At 39.4% G+C, this 19,854-nt stretch overlaps 1 protein-coding gene and 1 long non-coding RNA gene across 21 annotated transcripts in view; one reads left to right on the top strand and one right to left on the bottom strand.

Annotated features, from left to right (window-relative positions):
* The window catches only part of RBM47 (RNA binding motif protein 47), a 176,455-nt gene that overhangs the window by 142,829 nt on the left and 13,772 nt on the right, over window positions 1-19,854 (top strand). The gene's annotated exons all lie outside the window — the stretch shown is intronic.
* Window positions 1-19,854, bottom strand: part of LOC139183620 (uncharacterized) — a 29,962-nt gene that overhangs the window by 9,507 nt on the left and 601 nt on the right. For 2 of the 5 annotated variants that reach the window (XR_011567168.1, XR_011567169.1), the window contains exons 2-3: window positions 15,629-15,704; window positions 14,721-14,832 (exon numbers count right to left, since the gene is read on the bottom strand). This is a non-coding gene — a long non-coding RNA (uncharacterized lncRNA). Of the gene's footprint in view, window positions 1-1,625; window positions 14,833-15,628; window positions 15,705-19,854 lie in introns of those variants that run through there. The other 3 variants (XR_011567166.1, XR_011567167.1, XR_011567165.1) reach the window with 3 other exon arrangements.

The raw sequence follows: 19,854 nt of genomic DNA, 5'->3' as shown, positions 1-19,854 counted from the left end.
CCAGCCCTAACACACACCAGGCCTCTGAAGTAGACAGTATCATCCAACTGATGCTGTGTCCACCTCAGTGCCTGTGACCTGTTCGTGGGGGAATGCTCCCGTGAGGCTTGCAGTCACTCACTCGGCATTTATGCCACCACTTGTGTTCGTAGTGAAAACAACAATAAAGATATCTAAACTTAACTGTGAACAACATGATGTGTTGTTTAACTTCCATTTTCTGACAATGCAGCAGTTCTGTAGGAGAAAAAAAGTTTCCCTGCATCAAGTATTAGGAAAAAATTTCAAGTTAATTATATTTTTATTTACTTAGTTTTATTATTGTTACTTTTTTAGCCATATCACGTGGCATGTGGGATCTTAGTTTCCCCACCAGAAATCAAATCTTCACCCCTTGCAGTGGAAGTGTGGAGTCTTAACCACTGAACTGCCAGGGGAGTCGCAAGTTAATCTTATTTTTAAATGTAAAAGTAAAGTAATAGGAAAATCCTTCAGGATAGCCTCTAAGGTTTCTTTTAACTCTAACATCTTTAATTCATAAGTAATAGATAATATAGCAAAGGCCAAGGACCTTCGCCTTCCCCATCCCCAAACATCACATATGACAATGTTCATACCACCGCACACATGGACAGATTGCATTCTTTCACATTAAGATTTAAAATCATAAATATACCTCAAAAGAATGGTCAGTGGGCTTCACAGAGATTTGTAGAGGTGGTACTAGTGGTGAAAAACCCACCTGCCAATACAGAAGACATAAGAGACCCAGGTTCAGTTCCTGGGTTGGGAAGATCCCCTGGAGGAGGGCATGGCAACCCACTCCAGTATTCTTGCCTGGAGAATCCCATGGACAGAGGAACCTGGCGGGCTTCTCAGAAAGAGCTGGGCATGACTGAAGCAACTTAGCATACATTCACACAACTAGAATTTTAAAGTGATAGTTTCTACAGACTAGTTCTGTCTAATCAGCATCCTCACCAATTGCCACCCACCTCAACAAAGACACACTGAAAGTCTATACTAATCCTATTCATAAATTTAATCAGATTCTCAGACATTGGAAGACATCCAACAGGTTTAAGGAGTAAATAAGCTCATGAATATTTAGTTATGCTTCACCATTACCACTTACATCTACCAAAAATGTTAAAATGGTTTGACTCAACTACTGAGCAATGTCAGGAAGACTGGACTAATCTTTGGAAGAAAGTATGCCACTGGCCATTGAGCCCTCTCTTTGGAGTAGACTGTCCCTTCCATTTTAACACACAGTAGATAGAAATATTTGCGGGCTTCCTTTCTACTAGGATTTTGTGTCACCTTGTAGTATTGGTTTGTCCTGTACTTAGAAAAAAAAATTACATGTACATTGGAACAGCTCCCAATATCTAAAAGCATGAAGGAATTGTAGTAGTACCTCAGACTAACTCTAATCTTAATCTTAGAACAAGGACACTTTTAGACTAGATTTCACACGCAAGTCTCAGTTGATAAGCGAATACATTGATCAGTTTTCTCTTTGCCATTTGAATCATAAACATGAACAAAAAGCTGCATAATCTAGACATCATTTTTTCTAATAATTTTCCCATCTTCTCTTAAAGACCTGCATCCCTTCCTCCTTTTTATTCCACGTACTAACTCTGCTGGTTTTCCATGACTCTTTTTTTTTTTTCTTTTTACTGTGGCCAAATATCCATGACATAAAATTTACCACTGTAATCATTCTTAGCTGTACAGTTCAGGGACATTAAATGCATTTCCGTTGTTGTGCAAATATCACATCATCTATCTATCTCCAGAGCTATCTCATTTTCCTGTCCTAAAACTTTGTACCTATTGAACAATAACACTCCATTACTCCCTCTCCCCAGCTCCTGGCAACCATTCTATTTTCTATCTCCATAAATTTGACTACTCCAGGTAGTCTCATATAAGAGGAAATATACAACATTTATCCTTTGGGTCTAGTATGTTTCACTTAGTGTTAAGTTTTTATGATTCATCCACATTGTAGTATGTTTCAGAATTTCCTTCCCTTTTAAGGCTGAATTAATACTCTATTTTGTGTATGTGCCACATTTTGTTTATCCATTCATGCACTGATGAACATATGAGATAATTCCACCTTTGGGCTATGTGAATAAAACTGCTATGATCATGGGTGTGCTAATATCTGTTTGAATCCCTATTTTCAATTCTTTTGGAACTAGTTCCACCAGCTCAGTGGTAGAACTAGTAGATCATGTGATAAAGTTTTTGAGGAACTTTTCCATAGCAGCTGCACCATTTTGTATTCTTACCAGCAGTGCATGAGAGTTCTAATTTCCTCACATTCCTGTCAACTCTAATTTCTGTTTTGTTTTGTCTTAAATAATAGACATCTTTATAAGTATGAAGTGGTATGTTATTGTGGCTATGTGTTACTGTGGGTTTGAATTGCATGCTCCTAATGGTTAGTGATGTTGAGCATCTTATGCTTGTTAGCTATTTGTGTATCATCTTTGGTGAATCGCCTGTTTATTCTTTTGCCCATTTTTAAGTTGGTTGCTTTGCTTTGTTATTGTTGCATTTTAGGAGTTCTTTATATACACTGGCTATTAATTCCTTCATATTTTCAGAAATTATTTTCTCCTGTTCCGTGGGTTGCCTTTTCACTCTGCAGATGGTATCCTTTGGTTCACAAAAGTTTTCATTTTGCGAGAGCCCAGTCTACCCATTTTTTCCTTGTTTTGCCTGTGCTTTTAGTGTCATGTCTGAGAAATCAGTGCCAAATCCAGTGTGATAAAGCTTTTCCTCCATATTTTCTTCTAAGAGTTTTATCATTTTAGCTTTTTACATTTAGATCTTTGATCCATTGTGAGTCAGTTTTTGTATATGGTGTATGGTAAGAGTCAAGGTTCGTCAGAGTTCTTCCTGTAAACAGGTACTTTTCAATCCCACCATGTCTCACTGATGACATGTGTCATTTAAGCTACTGACACACATATTCCCGCATATGCTCATCCTCACTCACTTTGCCTTCCAGTCTAGGCTTCGGTGGTTTCCCAGTAGACAAGTGAGAGAAAGCTGAAGTGGTTGGAAAACTAACAGCTCAGCTGGCTTACCTCCCGTAACCAGGATACAGTGGTGAGAGCACTGAGGCAGTGGCCAGGATCAGCAAGCATTTTGATGTAAACATGCTTGATGAAATCCCCAACAAAAGAACAGCAGAAGTAGGTAAAGTTTCAGGAGAAGAAGGAAAAAGGGAGTGTGTGTTATGTGTGTGCATGTGTGTGTTATATATGCACACATATATGGCAGCAGAGGGCAAGAGTGAGGTCACTCCACACTGGATACTGGATGTGGCTGTGAACTGTAGGTTACAGCAAATTTTTATTTATGTTCATACAAAAATAAATTTCTCTCTGTGCTGCTTTAGAAAAATCAAACTAGATTAACCACGGTTATGTGGGCAAACTGTGTTTTCCAAACAATCCTCCTAGTTCTGTTTTACAGTGGAAAGAACCTAAAAGTGCTTACAGTGTAAAATGTGAAGGTCTGCTTAGCCTTCACTTGCAGAATCTTGAGAAGTAAGAAGAAACTACCAGGCCATGTAAGCTGCCTCACCCAGTATCACCAGGACCAAAGGTCTTCACTGGGCGGGCTGCTCTGATGGGCTTGGAGATAACAGCACCCCACTCACATAACTCATAGTTGCAGGAATCTACAGATGAATTGGGCTTCCCAGGCGGCTCAGTGGGTAAAGAATCTGCCTGCAATGCAGGAGATGAGGGTTCAGTTCCCGGGTCAGGAAGAGTCCCTGGAGAAGAGCATGGAAACCCATTCCTGTATTCTTGCTGGAGAATCCCATGGACAGGGGAACCTGGTGGACTACAGTCCGTAGGGTTGCAAAGAGTCAGACATGACTGAAGTGACTGAGCACACACGCGCGCACACACATTAATTGGAAACTCTACATCAGAACCCAGGACTGGCAATAGGGCATCCAAATCTCAAATAAATTAGTGTTAAGTCTACTAAGGCTGGCTTCAGGACCTATGAGAAACACTGACCCAGTCTGTCCCCTCTTGTTCTTCATGGCGACTGGTTTACAGAGATAAACTGTTTGCTGTAGGTCCTCACCTTCTCTATGCCATAAAAGGCTATTTGGAGAAAAAAGAAATAACTAAGCCTATTAAATTTTCGGGTTTGACTAAGCCGTGCTTTCTAAAAACAGTTTGCAAGAATGATATAGTATATTTCCCCTGAAGCATTAAAGTCGTTTCACACTTTATTAACTCAGAGAATATCCAGTCTTTTCCTCTGAGACTGGGAGTAAATGACTAGCTTAAATCAGAGACGTTTTTCCTGGTATTCTAGTTTTTCAATTGAAATATTAACTCCAAGTACACACAAGGAAAGTACAGACTGTGAGGCGTGAATAGCAATTATGTCTCAAACAACAGTCCCAGAAGTTTATTATACCTGAAAAATCATAAACTTCTTGACACTTGACCATTTCATTCTCAACACCCTAAGTTCAGGAAAACTCTGGAAAAAAGTTTCTGCACATTTCCTTTCTTAAATTTCAGTCTGTATTTCAGACTGAAATACAGTATATTCGTTTAACTAATATAGTTTTGATTTCTGTGCAGCATTTGTAGTCTTTGTAACTTTTATGTAAATTTCCAACTAACTTTAACTGCCTAGTTAAATTATAGACACTGGGAAAACTGGTTCTCCTCCATCCGCCCCCAACTTTTCCTTCTTCTAAAATATATCTTTCCTCAGAATAGAACAACTTCCCTCTCCTCCCCCAAACCTGCAGATTCTACCTTGGAAAAAAAATTAGACATTTAGTATTTAAATAATTCATAAATGACAAACTCTTCTCCTTTCCCTAGTTTGAAACCATATGTTACCACATTTTGTTCAAATGGTGAATTCTCGGTAAAAAGGTGTGTGTGTGTTATTTAAACAAGGATTAAAGCAAACAGCTACTAATCAGACAGTAGCATCAGTCTAGTCCTATACGATCATCTGGAGTACTTATTAACCATGTATTTACATTTGAAAACCAGGAATATAAAGTGACAATTTAAGATGAGAAAGAGAAAAAAATAAGAAAAAGAAAAGATGAAAGAAGTATGAATAAACAGGAAAAATGGCAGCAGTGCTTTTTTTTTCCCCCTCCCCAAAGACCAGAGATCCAGTGCTGCTTCCCCGTTTCTTACCCCCTGAACAAGAGGCTGTGCCTGCCTGTGTGGCAAGATAAGTGACACTACTGGGTCGTGGAGGTTTCCTGTGTGGACATTTATGAACTTCTGTATTATATCCAGCGTCAGATTAGTTTGTGATTTCTCTTCCAAGTCATCAGGACTCACTACTGCATTGGAGAACTGCCCAGGAGCAGAGAAATGCCAGGGGGGAAAGGACCCTACAGCAGTGTGTGAGCTCAAGCGCTGTAACACCCAACCTTTCAGGATACCCGCATATAAAAGAGCATTTGGAAACTGCCCTCGTGGTCAGGCCCTGGCTTTGTGTCTACTTCCTTGTGGCACCATAAAGTCTCTACCAAAGCTCTGAGACAATATAGTAGAAGCTAAGCATATCAGCTCAGGCAAAAAAAAGTCTTGGAAGTTCTCCAGCTGCCTGACTGACCAGTGTCTGCTTTCCAAGAAGACTCTTGGGAGCCTTGGCTATCGTCCATCAATCAGTGATTGGTGGGGCTTTTCCCCTTGACCTTGCTGATGCCTGAGCTGTGTATTAGAAATGCCCGCTCCTGTGCCAAAGCTGGGGCTTCCCTAGTGGTCCAGTGTCAGAGAATCCACCTGCCAATGCAGGAGATGTTGATTCAATCCCTGGGTTGGAAAGATCCCTTGGAGAAGGAAATGGCAACCCAATCTAATATTCTTGCCTAGGAAATCCCATGGACAGAGGAGCCTGGCAGGCTACAGTCCACGCGGGTCTCAAAAGAGTCAGACACGACTTAGCAACTAAATAACAGAAACAACAATGCCCAAATGGACCTATCCATTCTTTTTGTGTGTGTGTGTGGCTCGTGGGATGTGGGATCTTAATTCCTCAACCAGAGATTGATCCCAGACCCTCAATAGTGAGAGTGTGGAGTCCTAGCCATTGGACTGCCAGGGAATTTCCCCTTTCTATTCCCTGGACAATACTCTGTACGGCTATTTGTGCTTGGTTCTAAATGCAGGTAAAACACAAAAGTTAAATATAAATAGGATATCCAAAGCAATTTATTGGCAGTTATATATAATATTACAATTCTTTTTCGAGCTTTATCTTACTACATTTCTTATAAAAGACAGTGCTCATTCATTGGTTCTTTCATTAATTTTTTTCCTTTACTGAAACATTTCTTCATTTTGTGCTAGGCACTGGGGATACCAATTAAGGTCTCTGCCTTTTAAAAGCTTCAGTTATAGATAATGAAATAAACTATGTTTCTTTACTTTTTCTAATACATTTCAGACAGTGTAGAATAAAGTGGAAATAGGCTAAACTGTCTAAAATCACTTCACAATAGGAAGTAAATTTTACTTTTTCTGTTACAAAGGGCCCTTTCTCAAATGGCCCCATTTCTAATAGAGTCCAAGTTTCTATAACACGAATTAAGCTACTGAGTAGTAGGGTTTAACTTTAAGCATACTTTTGCTAGAAGCACATGTTCTTTAAACTATCATTTTCATTTTTCACTATATGAAAAAATAATAATAATGGCAATAATAATAAACCAAGTATCACCAGAGGAAGAACAAAGCTAGAAAGTTAGTTAAGGGAGAATAACATTTAAATGTTCAGTGGATAAAAAGAAAATGTAATTTGGGGGTTAGTTAAAAGTTGCATTTTAATGCATATTGTCTCTGCCTCCCACTAGAAAGTTTACTTCCTTTTATATGTTTTCTCACAAAGAGCCTATTATAGTCATATTGCTGTGGTATTTGAAAATATTTTTAACTTCAAAAATACCCCACATTCAACTTAAATATTTGTGGAAGAAAGTAACCCATGGCTTAATCAATATTGAGAGTATTTCTGGCCAACTTCTATTTCACTGTGACTAGTGCCTTGGGATACTTGTCTAGGAAATACAAGAACATCAACATTAAACAGGATCTGATTTTTTTCTGTACTGGCAGATACTGTTCCCTGGTCAGAACTGAGATGACTAATGTTAACCAAACAAAATCAGAAGGTCACACCTAAAACTGAAACTAATGTTTGTCTATGTCACTCCATCGTAGAGTCTTTGTTTCAGAACAGGCAATTTGTCATTTTTCTTATAAGGAGACCTGTGATATTCTTGTATACTATGATTTGACATACCACCAGAAGGTAATAAAAGAACATAATCCATAGAGCATGTACTCATGTATAATATGGCACAATAATAATAGCCATATTATTACCATATAACTACCACTTGCTAATATACTTTGAAACTCGGGGAAAGGAAAAGCATTTACATACCATCATAAAGCTACATACGCTTATGTTTGGGAAAGTTTACCTTCTAAATCTATTTTGGTATAAATTCAAGAAACTAAATGAATGAAAAATACTCTTTATACACAAGTTTTAGAATATATATATAACATATATATTCTAAAATATATATATAGTCTAAAATATATGTATGTGTATATACCCTAAAATATGTGTGTGTGTGTGTATATATATATCTCCTATATTTGGACTGTCCAGATTTGTCTTGAAGATAAATGGACCATTTATCAAACAATTTAAACTAAAGACTGTACTCCCAAAGATGAAGCCCCTTTATTAAATTGTGATTCCCATTTTATCACTGTGTAATTGGGATTTTGAGCTTAAGTGCATGATTATCCAGCTTCTCCATCAAGAAAATGGGACCGATACTTTGGCATAGTGTTTTAGGTCTATATCGATATAAGGAAGGTATATTCAGGAAAGATATAGAGAGAGAGAGATCAATTTTTCAATAACTTGAATCATATTCTAGACGACACAGAGGATTTCCTAGCTAAAGGAACTCTATGATAAATCCCTTTCCAAATTAAAGAATATTTTTGTGATAAAAATTACCATCCATCAAACCACCAGTTCATATATTCCAATGCTGGCACATGAAACTTTTCTGTGAATATTACTCCCAGGTAACTTTCTTAAACTTGTAGTGGTAATTTGAATATATCATAGTTAATAAACAGTATTTACAACTACATTCAATGGGAAGACATAAAGCATTAGTGTAGGTATACTAAGTAATAAAAAGGTAATACACAATTGAACAAATATCAGAAAGAACATAGTATTTGCTCTTTTGCATAATCATTAGCTTTGAAAAAGGCATCATTATAACCACATGTGAAATGTGTGGTTATAATGATGCATTTCCTATAGCAATATATAATAGCTATAGAAGTTCCCTTTCAGTTTGTCCACAAAAATCTGGGAGTAAATTCCTTCAGATTCTTTAGCTTTTAAAATTATACTGTCAAGCAGAAAATTTGTGATTCTTAGGTGTGACTTACACACGGGGCTGTACTCCCAAGAGTACATCCTTGAAAAACATCTATTTTGCTCAACTGAAATAATAATTATTTAAAAATCATATAGTATATAAAATACAAAATAATAAATTTGAGCACTTAACATAGCCAAGTACTTTTCTAAGTATTTTCTATGCATTGTCTCACTTAGCCTTCACAACATCGTGGGGTGTATTATCACCATCTTATAGATGGTGAAACTGAGGCTTAGGGAGATTAATGGCTGGTGTGACGACACTTGCTTCTCAAGTGGTGGAGCCAGGGTATGAAGCTAGGTCTGATTCCAGAGCCTGGGTGAGTAGCCCCCATTCCCACTGCTATATCATAGTCCCCATATTCTCACTTGAACATTTGGATTATGTGAATTCTAGTCCTTAAACATTTCCATTTAAGAAGTTAATAGTGCTTTTTTAAGTCTAAAAAGTCGAATTTGAACCTATTTACTACTTTATAAAGGGCCAGAAATAGGCTATGGAACAGTTTGCAGCACTCTCTGAAGGGTGGGGGAAGTGGGGTGGTGTAATGAGGCATTTGGTATTATAGAAAGGTATGGTTTTCCAACAATTTTACTGTGGATCTGTGCTTGAGTTTCCTTCAACTCTGTCAACCAAGGTCCATCTCTCACTGATAGTAGTTTTACCCTGTGAACACTGGCTGCGGTTAACTCTGCTATTACTAAGAACATAGCAAAGAGAGTTACCACAGCAGAAAGGACCCTGGGCTTTGTCATCAGCTAAATTTCAATTCTGAGCGGTCTTGGGTAAGTCATTTGATCACTCTGAGCCTGAAGTTCCTGATCTTGAAAAAGGAGGCAACAGTAGCTAACATTTATCAAGTTCTTACTGTATACTTGGTTCTCTTCTAAGGACTTGGTATTATTATCTAATTTATTCCTCACAGTGACGCCTTGAGATAGTGATTGTTGTTACCACCAGTCCAGTCTCATTCTGCAGATGAGGGTGGTGAGGAACAAAGACTTTAAATAAATAAGTACATCACTGTCACACGGCTTCACAGTTAAAGAGCTGGGGCTCAAACCCAGGAAATCTAACCCAAGAGAGCAGGCCTTTTGCTAGAAAGGGCCAGACAGTCAATATTTCAGGTTTTGTGGGCCATACTGTCTCTGCTGCAGCAGAGGTGTCTTTTGCACACTAAGTGCTCAACACGAGAGTTTTTAAACCATACATTACAGAAATTTCATAAGAGATTATTTCTAGTCCATCTCCTTCCCTCCAGGGAATTTATGTCATCTATTGCATTTAAGTTGCATTTGAGTCATCTATTCTCTTTTATGCCACTCTCTTCTTAGCATATGAAGGAAATAACACTCTCCAACCATTTTCCCAGGAATGCTGGAGATGCTGTGGAATACAGTCCTCCTCTGAAATTATCCCACTGCGGTAAATTGATAATAATATGATAGCAGTGAGCAAAGCGTCTGGCTTATAAAGATGCTCGATAAAATTGATTTTGATCTTAATGATTTTAATTAATTCATTCTATTACAACATCATTGGGTATTATATTTGTAGTTATGCAATCAATATATGATAATGTAGTTTTAGGTGTAGATGGAAAAGGTGGATTACCCTTGCAGAATTTCCATCTGTCTCTAAATATAATTAGCCAGATGTGCAGATTTTCAGTCCTCACCCACCTGTTAAAGCTGGATCACTCTTTGGGTTCTGTTTTGACCCACAGTCCATTGTTGCTTGTAAACTTTACAAAGCTATGATCATGCCTTTGGCACTCAATGTTTGTTGAAAGACCATATGTGATCTCCTGTGTGTGTGTGCATGCACTCAGTCATGTCCAATTTTGCAACCCCATGGACTGTAACCCGCCAGGCTCCTCTGCCCATGGAATCTTCCAGGCAAGACTACTGGAGTGGGTTGCCATTTCCTCTTCCAGGGGATCTTCCCAAGCCAGAGGTCAAGCCGGCATCTCTTGCATCTCCTGCATCGGCAGGCAAATTCTTTATCAACTGCGCCACCTGGGAAGTCCCAGGGCTAAATAACCTGATGTGGCTGCCTGTCTTTGCTCGTGGTCTTTGCTCTGCCCTCTCTTTTCTCCCTCCTTCTTCATCTACCCTTGCTTGGCTGGGAACCCCAAGGACTATGCTGCATTCATGACTGCATCACCAAGCACCCAGCATGGCCTGGCAATCAGCAAGTGTTCGAATGAATGAATAAATGAGTGACTGAATGAATGCATGCACAAACATTGAGCATCTATTTTATCACGTCATTGCCTTCTGCCTAAGGGGTACAGAGGTTGGTTCTAATATCAGTGAATTGACTTGTGTTCCAGGGGCAATAGTTGTTCATAGCGTGTCAAAAAACAAAATTCTGAATCCTAAGTGAAGCTTTTGACATAATTAGAAACCAGCAGTGACACCAGAAAAAGGTCTAAGTCTTAAAAACCAGATGGTCAGCAGTTTTCACATGTCCGTGAAGCCAAGGGGTCTGAATTGAATAAGGCATTTCTATAGCTCGGCAGATCCTTAGCCTGATCGCAAAAGTGCTATTTGGGTGACGTAGGCCTGTCAGTTTGCCGGATGGCAAGTCAGTCTAACGACAGAATCAGTGTGTAGGGCTTTATGGTGGTAGTTCTTTGCTTTGAAAAATTAATAGATTTCCAACCAAATTAATTTGAGTAGTTTTGTATCAAAGAGACATTGCTTTGGATCTTTGAAATCTCTTGCACATGTCTCAGTTTTGATAGCCTTGACAGGAAGAGCCAGGTCAAGACACCAAGCCCATGCTGAGTGTGGAGATACTACTATTTCATTAGTACCTCTCATGTGTAAGTGTATAGGCTTCCCTGCTGGCTCAGCGGTAAAGAATCCACCTACAATGCAGGAGCCTTGGGTTCGATCCCTGGGTTCGAAGACCCCCCGGAGGAGGGCATGGCAACCCAGTCCAGTATTCTTGCCTGGAGAATCCATGGACAGAGGAGCCTGGTGGGTTACAGTCCTTAGGGTCACAAAGAGTCGGACACAACGAAAGCAACTTAGCACACACACATGTGTAAGTGTATAATCTGTTTATAACTCCAAGGTAGACTCGATCAGTAATTCTCAACAGGGAGCAGTTTTGGCTCTCTGGAGATGTTTTTGGTTGTTACATGTAGAGGGGATTGGGAATGTAGAGGGCAGAGATCCTATGAGACATGCTACAGTCTACAGGAGACCTCCTCCACCCAAACCCAGAATTATCACACCCACAATGGCAGTAGCCAATTCAGAAACTTTGGGTTAAATGACACTCAAGGTTCCTTTGCAGCTCAAATTCTGGATTATAGGAAATTAACTTACATACATCAAAGAATTTTCTAAATTGCCAAACACTATATACATTCAAGCTACTATTATGATACAAGCCATCACTGCTTTTCCTTCTCCTCTCTGGTATTTGTGGGCCTGTCAACCTTTCTGTTCTGAGCCAGATCCCTCAAATATTTAGGTCAGAAGAGCCAAGATAGGGGTGAGACTAGAAGTCCCTTCTACTGCTTGTTCACGGCTTGGGAGAACATTAATTCAGGAAGTAGATGTGTCCGAATTTGCCCGTTTCTTTTTTTTTTTCAGCATTACCCATCAACCTGTTGAGAAAGAAGTGTATGTGTGTAATGCTTATTTAACCAGATAGCATATTCTTTTTAACTTTTTATTTTGTATTGGGGTATAGCCAATTAACAATGTGACAGTTTCAAGTGAACAGCAGGGCATGAAGGGACTCAGCCATACATATACATGTGTCCATTCTCCCCAAACTCCCCTCCCATCCAGGCTGCCACATAACATCAAGCAGACAGTTCCATGTGCTATACAGTAGGTCCTTGTTGGTTATCCATTTAAAATATAGCAGTATATACATGTCTGTCCCAAACTCCTTAACTATCCCTTCCCCTGCCCCCAGGCAGCCATAAGTTAGTTCTCTACCTCTGAGTCTCTTTCTGTTTTGTTAAGTTTATTTGTATCAATTTTTTTTTTTTTTTTTTAGCTTCCACGTATAAGGGATGTCAAATGATGTTTCTCCTTCTCTGTCTGACTTGCTTTACTCAGTAAGACAAATTCCAGGCCCATCCATGTTGCTGCAAATGGCATTATTTCATTCTTTTTAATGGCTGAGTACAGATAGCAGATTCTTAACTGGTATTTATGTGCTGCCAAAACCCCACAGAAAGTTCCCCCACGCCACCCCTCTGGGGCAGGTGGTTCTACCCCTCCCCTGGTACACAGCCAATGTCCCTGGGAACCCACAGCCAAGTGCCTCATTTCAGGGATATGTTGATAGAAATGCCTGGGAAAAATGAACCTCTCGGCTTTCACTGTTTATCAGTCATTCACCGAATGATGTGCTTTACCGTAACAAACTCTGTACCAGCATCAGTGCAGTTGAAGACCCATTATGAATTAACTCTTCTCAGAATTAGCCAAGAGCTGACAGAAGGTATGGCCCAGAGTGCCTCTATTCTAGGGCCCCTTTATCCTTCCAGGATTTTCCCTAAATAAAAGAGAATCATGGGAGGATTTTTGTGTGTCCCACGGGCCATGCCTTCAAATAGCACAAGGTTACTGGCTGAGGTAGAAAAGGTTGCTGTGCTTCAGCTTTCTGTTTGGGCCCCCAGGTAATTTCCAAGTATCCTGCCTCCATTTTGAGCAGAACTGCTGTAAACGTTCAACCTCTGGGGTAACAGAAATGTCCCTATCCCCAGAGGCCTGCCCACCTGTCCTCAAGCCCAGAGGCCTGCCCGGTGGTGGGAGTGTCTGCTCTGCTGTTGACTCTAATGGGTGGTGGTAACTTGGCACAGAGCAGTAAGATAACCGCTCAGCGTGAGGCCAAATCTTCGAAACTTTTTGTAGAAGTTGGTCTTCAATTCTTTTCCCCCTCATGTGTGATATTAAGTATCATTTAATCTTGGAACCAATCCTCTTAAGATGGGTGCTATTACTAGAACCATCTCAGAGATGTAGACAGGGAACCTCATATGACATGGCAGGTAAGTGGCACAGACATGACCTGAACTCATGTTTCTTCAGCTCCAAAGTCCTTGCTGTCACCAGTACGGTATGTATTTTATTATATCTATACATTGTGTATGCTGAGTCATGCCTAAGAAGTGACTATCAGTAAAGACACATTTTATGTTATAAATAAGGGGACATAAAAATAGAACTCTAACTGCAAACAGAGCCAGAATTACCTCTTGAATAAATTCTAAAACCTTCTACTGGATTAAATTCCAGTTAGTGCTGGAAGATTCACCACTGAATATTACGTTCAAGGTACAGTGTGTCTATTAGTGAGCAAATAAAGCTCCCCCAAGAATTCCAATTCCAAATTGCATAGTAATCACACACACACATAGACACACACATGGCTGTGAATCAAAGTTAACTGGTGGTTTGTGCTACCATGAGTGTAAACTCATGCCTGCTTTTGATCCCAGGTAAAGACTGGTTGGTAAACATTGGGAATATTTCCCAGTACAGTGTTATCCCTTGCCCTCTAAAATGTCCCACTTCAGAGAATTCCCTAGTAGTCCAGTGGTTAGGATTCCATGCTTCCACTGCTGGGGGACCTAGATTCGATACCCAACCAGGGAACTAAGATCCCACAAGCCATGCATCAGGGCCAAAAGAAAAATGTCCCACTTCAAACTTAAAATCCTACTGAAAGGTACTCTAAACCAGTATTAAGGGAATTCAAATCCTTGATGATTTCTGCTTTAAGCCTGAGTTAACCCCAAGATGTTATTTTACACTAACAAGCCCAAACTCAACCTAAAACAAAAACAACAAAAATTCTAGCTAATAGTTCAAAATAATAATAGCTTGATTTTGATAGTATATTCTCCTGTTTTACATGCCAAACTGTGAATAAATGAGTAGTTTTGAATATAATGCCATGTTTGTTTAATGAGAGCAGCCTTCAATGAAGACTAACGTGTTTTCAGTGTGTGAGAGCATGGCTCTGTGTGGGGAAGGTCCTGCTGCCAGGGACCTGGCATCCATGTGGGCTGCGGGACCGTCTGAGCCCAGTGCAGCAAGTCTCTGCAGGTTCTTTCTGGAAGAGCCTCTTGCAAAGTGCTATAGCCAAAGGTTAGGTGAGAAACAGGCTTACACTCGGATGGCTGAGCGACGTCACCAGTAGAAAATCACACTGCCAGACAACTTACCTGCTATGAATGGAATCTGGGAGGCTCTGATATGCCAGTCTACACCAGAATTCACAGGCTAGGCTTCTCATTCTGACTAGTGTAGGGTTGGCTGGGGTAGCCTCTTGTTTCTCTGTAAACACAAGGAAGATTCTTAACTCAGTCTTAAGACTGGGTAAGATTTTTAAGTTCAAATTTCTTACGCTAACATTTCTTGAGCACTTGGCCCGAGGTTCTGCACTGGGAGCTTTGCATGGATCATTTCAGTTCAATGGTAGGAGTCACTCAGGGCAGCTGTGGTACAGACTCTTAAGACACACTGTCAGGGTTCAAGGTAAGCTCCAGGAGGACGAGGTCCACTGGTATTTGGCACATAGTAGGTGCTCAATTTGGAGAAGGCAATGGCAACCCTCTCCAGTACTCTTGCCTGGAGAATCCCATGGACGGAGGAGCCTGCGTAGGCTGCGGTCCTTGGGGTCGCTAAGAGTCAGACATGACTGAGCGACTTCACTTTCACTTTTCACTTTCATGCATTGGAGAAGGAAATGGCAACCCACTCCAGTGTTCTTGCCTGGAGAATCCCAGGGATGGGGGAGCCCAGTGGACTGCCATCTATGGGGTTGCACAGAGTCGGACACGACTGAAGCGACTTAGCAGCAGCAGCAGCAGGTGCTCAATTAATATGTACAGAATGAATGAATTTAAAATCTTAAGAAATTTTGTTTACATATAAGTGTTAGGAGCTGAGCCAGCATTCTTCAGCAGATGTCTCTTCTTCTGGTCTCATAAATTTGACTGTGTAGTTAAATGGAAGACAGCTTAGAATTGCAGGGGGTGGGGAGGCAAGCAGTTTGAGAAGACTCTTTAAAACTGGTCCTGAAATTAAGTAATTGCTCAGCATAGGAAACAGGGAAAAGTGACTGTAATACCTTAGCAAGAAGAATCTTTGTTATTTAGTCTCATTGATGTTCTCCATGAACGAAGGTTGGCAAACTTCTTCTATACCTGGCCAGAGAGTAAATATTTCAGCCTTTGTGACCCATGCAATCTCTGAACTAGTCAAGTCTGCCACTGAAATGGAAAAAGAGCCATCTTTCTTTCTTTTTTTTTTTTAAAGAGGATGACTGTTCCAATAAAACTTTATTTAAAAAAACAAATGGCAGGCTATATTTGGACCATGGTGTAATTTGCCAAGCCCTGGTCTAAAGCATGTCTAGTTGTAATAAAGTTTCTGTTTCATCTCTGAAAGAAGGGTCATATAGCTAAATGTTATATAGCTCCCCTGCTTTCAAGACATTAAATAAGCCATATATCTTTTACATATCTAAGCCTTTGGCCTTGAAAACTCATTAAACAGCATGGTAATTTATTTAACTATGGCATCTTAGACATAAAGATAAGAAGAATGGAGTTTGCAGACCATAAGACTTTCTTGAATGTGTTAAACTAATGCAATATACCATTTGTAATGGCCTCTAATGAAATCCTAACTTTACAGAATCTTATTTTTATCCTTTTCACTCTGTGTGTTAACCTTTACATAATAAAGAACCATTTTAACTGTTTTTACATGTACAGTTCAGTGGCATTAAGTACATTACACTGATGTGCAACCATCACCACCACCCCTCTCCAGAACTTTCTTATCATCTCTCACTGGAACGCCATAAACCATAGTTCCCCATTCTCCCTCGTCACAGTTCTTGGCAACCACTATTCTGCTTTCTATGAATTTGACTCTTTAGGTACTTCATGAAAGTGGAAACATACAATATTTGTCCTTTTGTACCTGGCGTATTTCACTTAGGGTATCTTCATGGTTCATCCATGCTGCAGCATGTGTGAGAATTTCCTCTTCTTTAAGGCTGAATAATACTCCATTGAGTACACATGCCACATTGTGTTTGCCCATTCATGTGTAGTGGACTTCGGGGTTGTTTCTACCTTTTGGCTACTGTGAATAATACTGTTATGACCAATGGTGTGCAAATATCTGTGTTGAGTCCCAATTTTCAGTTCTTTTGAGTATATATCCAGTAGTGGAATTGGTGGATCATATGATAACTGTTATGTTCTTGAGGAACCACTATACAGTTCTCCACAGTAGCTGCACCATTTTACATTCCCACCAGCAATGAGCAAAGATGGCAGTTTTTCTACATTCTTGTCAACACTTATTTTACTTCATTAGTTTGTATGTTTGGTTGGTTATAATAGCATGCTAGGACTTCCCAAGTGGCTCAGTGGTGAAGAATCTGCAGTGCAGGAGACCCAGGTTCAATACCTGGGCCAGGAACGTACCTTGGAGGAAGAAATGGAAACCCACTCCAGTATTCTTGCCTGGAGAATCCCATGGACAGAGGAGCCTGGCAGGCTACAGTCAGTGGGGTCACAAAGAGTCAGATATGACTGAGCACTCACAGGTGCGTGCACACACACACACACACACACAATAGCATGCTAATGGGTGCAGAGTGGTATCTTATTGTTGTTCTCAGTTGCTTTTATGTATCTGTAGTATAAAAATAGTTCATTTAAATACTACACTAATTTATATTTCATGCAAATTATATATATTTTTTTCATGGGTATATGCATTTATTCCTCTCCTAACTCCAGAATTATATGAGATGGCTTCCAAGGACATGAAAACAGTAAGATGAATAATATACATAGCTAAATTCATGGCATTGGGAATATAGGAGACTAAAAAAATGAAACTATAGCCAAGATCAGATGAACCTAAGAGTGTACTGTAATGTCTTACACAATTAAAAACTAAAGTGACAAATTCAGTTCCAAACCTCCTAGGGGTCAAAGTAAAAAGGGAAGGGGGACCAGTAACATGATTCATTTATCCCAGATGATGAAAGCTCAGGAAAAAAGGCTTTTCTTGGCTTGCAGGTGCAAGAGAATAAGCTATAACTACTTACTGAAAGCAACAGATTTTCTGGTGAAATTAATAGGGCTGGAATTGAAAATGACTCCCTTAGCCTGGCATTATACAGCTTTTTGTGAGAGTTAAAGAGTAGTTTCAAAGTACAATTATCAAAGTATTAAGAAAAAGTCAATTCTACATCTCTCAGAAGAGATAGAAGGACTATTCCTTTGGACTTTAGTCACTGTTTTATGTAGTTAAACCATGTTAAGATCTTGAATTCCCTCATACATGTTTATATATATATATATACACCTGGCATTTCCTTCCCAGGTCACAGATTATAAATGCATATGTGTTTGTACACAGAATCTTCTTATCTTCTTAAGAATATATCCTTATCTTCCTTTTGGAAGGAGGGAAAGATCTTCATGTTCAAATCTGATACTGAAATTTCTGCTTCAACACAAAACTCCAGGAACTATATTATTTTCAAATTTAAACCAGAAAAAAAGGCTTCATAATAATTGGATATGTTGCCAAAACAGCTTTCAAGCAACTGAAGAGCAAAGAAAATTAAAAATAAGAATAGCAGCCATATCAAACAGATGTTTTTAAAGAACTGAGAAAGTGTCAAAATTACTCTAAAACTAAATTGGTCAGAAGTTTGGATGAACTGTAATAACTGACATTTCTTGAGCATTTACAACTTCCCAAGCACAGTTCAAAATGCTTGTATGTATTAACTCACTTTTGTAAACTTAACAAAGTTAATACTGTTATCATCGTTCCCATTTTATAGACAGGGAAACTGAGGCATGAAGGAGCTGGATATCCTTGCTTCAGGTCATACAACTAGGAAGTGTTCAAGCTAGGGTTCACACATAGTCATGCACTCTGGTTCCAGTTCAGTTCAGTTCAGTTCAGTCTCTCAGTCGTGTCCAACTCTTTGCGACCCCATGAACCGCAGCATGCCAGGCCTCCCTGTCCATCACCAACTCCCGGAGTTCACTCAAACTCATCTCCAGTGAGTCAGTGATGCCATCCAACCATCTCATCCTCTGTCGTCCCCTTCTCCTCCTGCCCTCAATCTTTCCCAGCATCAGGGTCTTTTCAAATGAGTCAGCTCTTTGCATCAGGTGGCCAAAGCATTGGAGTTTCAGCTTCAACATCAGTCCAGTGGCCACTCACTAACCCGTGAACCTGTATTGCTGCTTGATGTTTCAGCAGATGAACCAAAGTAGTACTGGTTGGCCAACAGGCAAAAACATACATTCTGTTGTGTCCCTATCATTCCTTTTTTTTTTCTTTAGATGAGCAAATGTACCTTAATTAACCTTGAAATTTCCCTTAATATCCTTGTGTAGAATTCCCAGTAGTAAATTTTAAACAATGAAAAACAAATTTAGTTGAATGATGAAACCATATTCCAATTATAAATCATATTTTTACAGTTTTAAGAATGTGGAAGAATGCTTATAAAATGAAGTAAAGCAGCAGATGTAAATTTGTTGGAAGCCTAGCTCCACCTCTCCCATTCCCCCCAAAGAAACTATCAAAAGAAAGATGGAAAAGTTTATGTGGCTATCACTGGGTAGGAGAATTAGGAATAACTTCTTTTCCTACTTTTTCTTAATTTCCATAAAATTTACTTGAATACTTTCATAGTCCAAAAAAATGAAATAAACTTCATTTTTAAAAAAAAGCTAAACAGAGCTATTCTTCACAAAGGCACAATAAGAAGTGCCTAGTGATAATCTCACTGTCTAATTTTAAATCATTTCTAAGGGCCTTGCTCTGAAGGAGTGAAGGTGGCATGGTTTGGACTTGCACTTATGTGGGTATTTAATTTTAGAAAAAAATGAAAAACTCTGCAATTGTCCCATTGCAAGTATTCAGTAGCCACTTGTGGCTACTGACAGCTTTTTCATCATCACAGAGAGTTCTTATTGCCCAGCACTGGTTTAGAAAAAAGAACACAAGATGGCTTGAAATCAAGTCCCGATAGGAGTGGATACCTACTGTGTGAAATGAGTAATTTATTCAACCTATTTCCCCACAGACAAATTGGGACTAATGATACTGTCACTTACCATGAAAGGAGATTAAGATCAAATAAGATAATGGATGTGACAGTTCTCTGAAAACTATCCTGCAGTTTACCAGATAGTTGTTTTCAAAAATCCCCAGCCTGAACCTAATCTAGCTCTTTGTGCACTGATTCCAAATCCATGAATGGTTCATAATTGCTGACAAGGAATGACAGTGTAAAAGTCA

This window comes from Bos indicus, chromosome 6 (genome assembly GCF_029378745.1).
Source record: "Bos indicus isolate NIAB-ARS_2022 breed Sahiwal x Tharparkar chromosome 6, NIAB-ARS_B.indTharparkar_mat_pri_1.0, whole genome shotgun sequence".
Lineage (NCBI taxonomy): Eukaryota > Metazoa > Chordata > Mammalia > Artiodactyla > Bovidae > Bos > Bos indicus.
The sequence above is the reverse complement of the archived record's forward strand: the minus strand, read 5'-3'. Positions and strand labels throughout refer to the sequence as shown.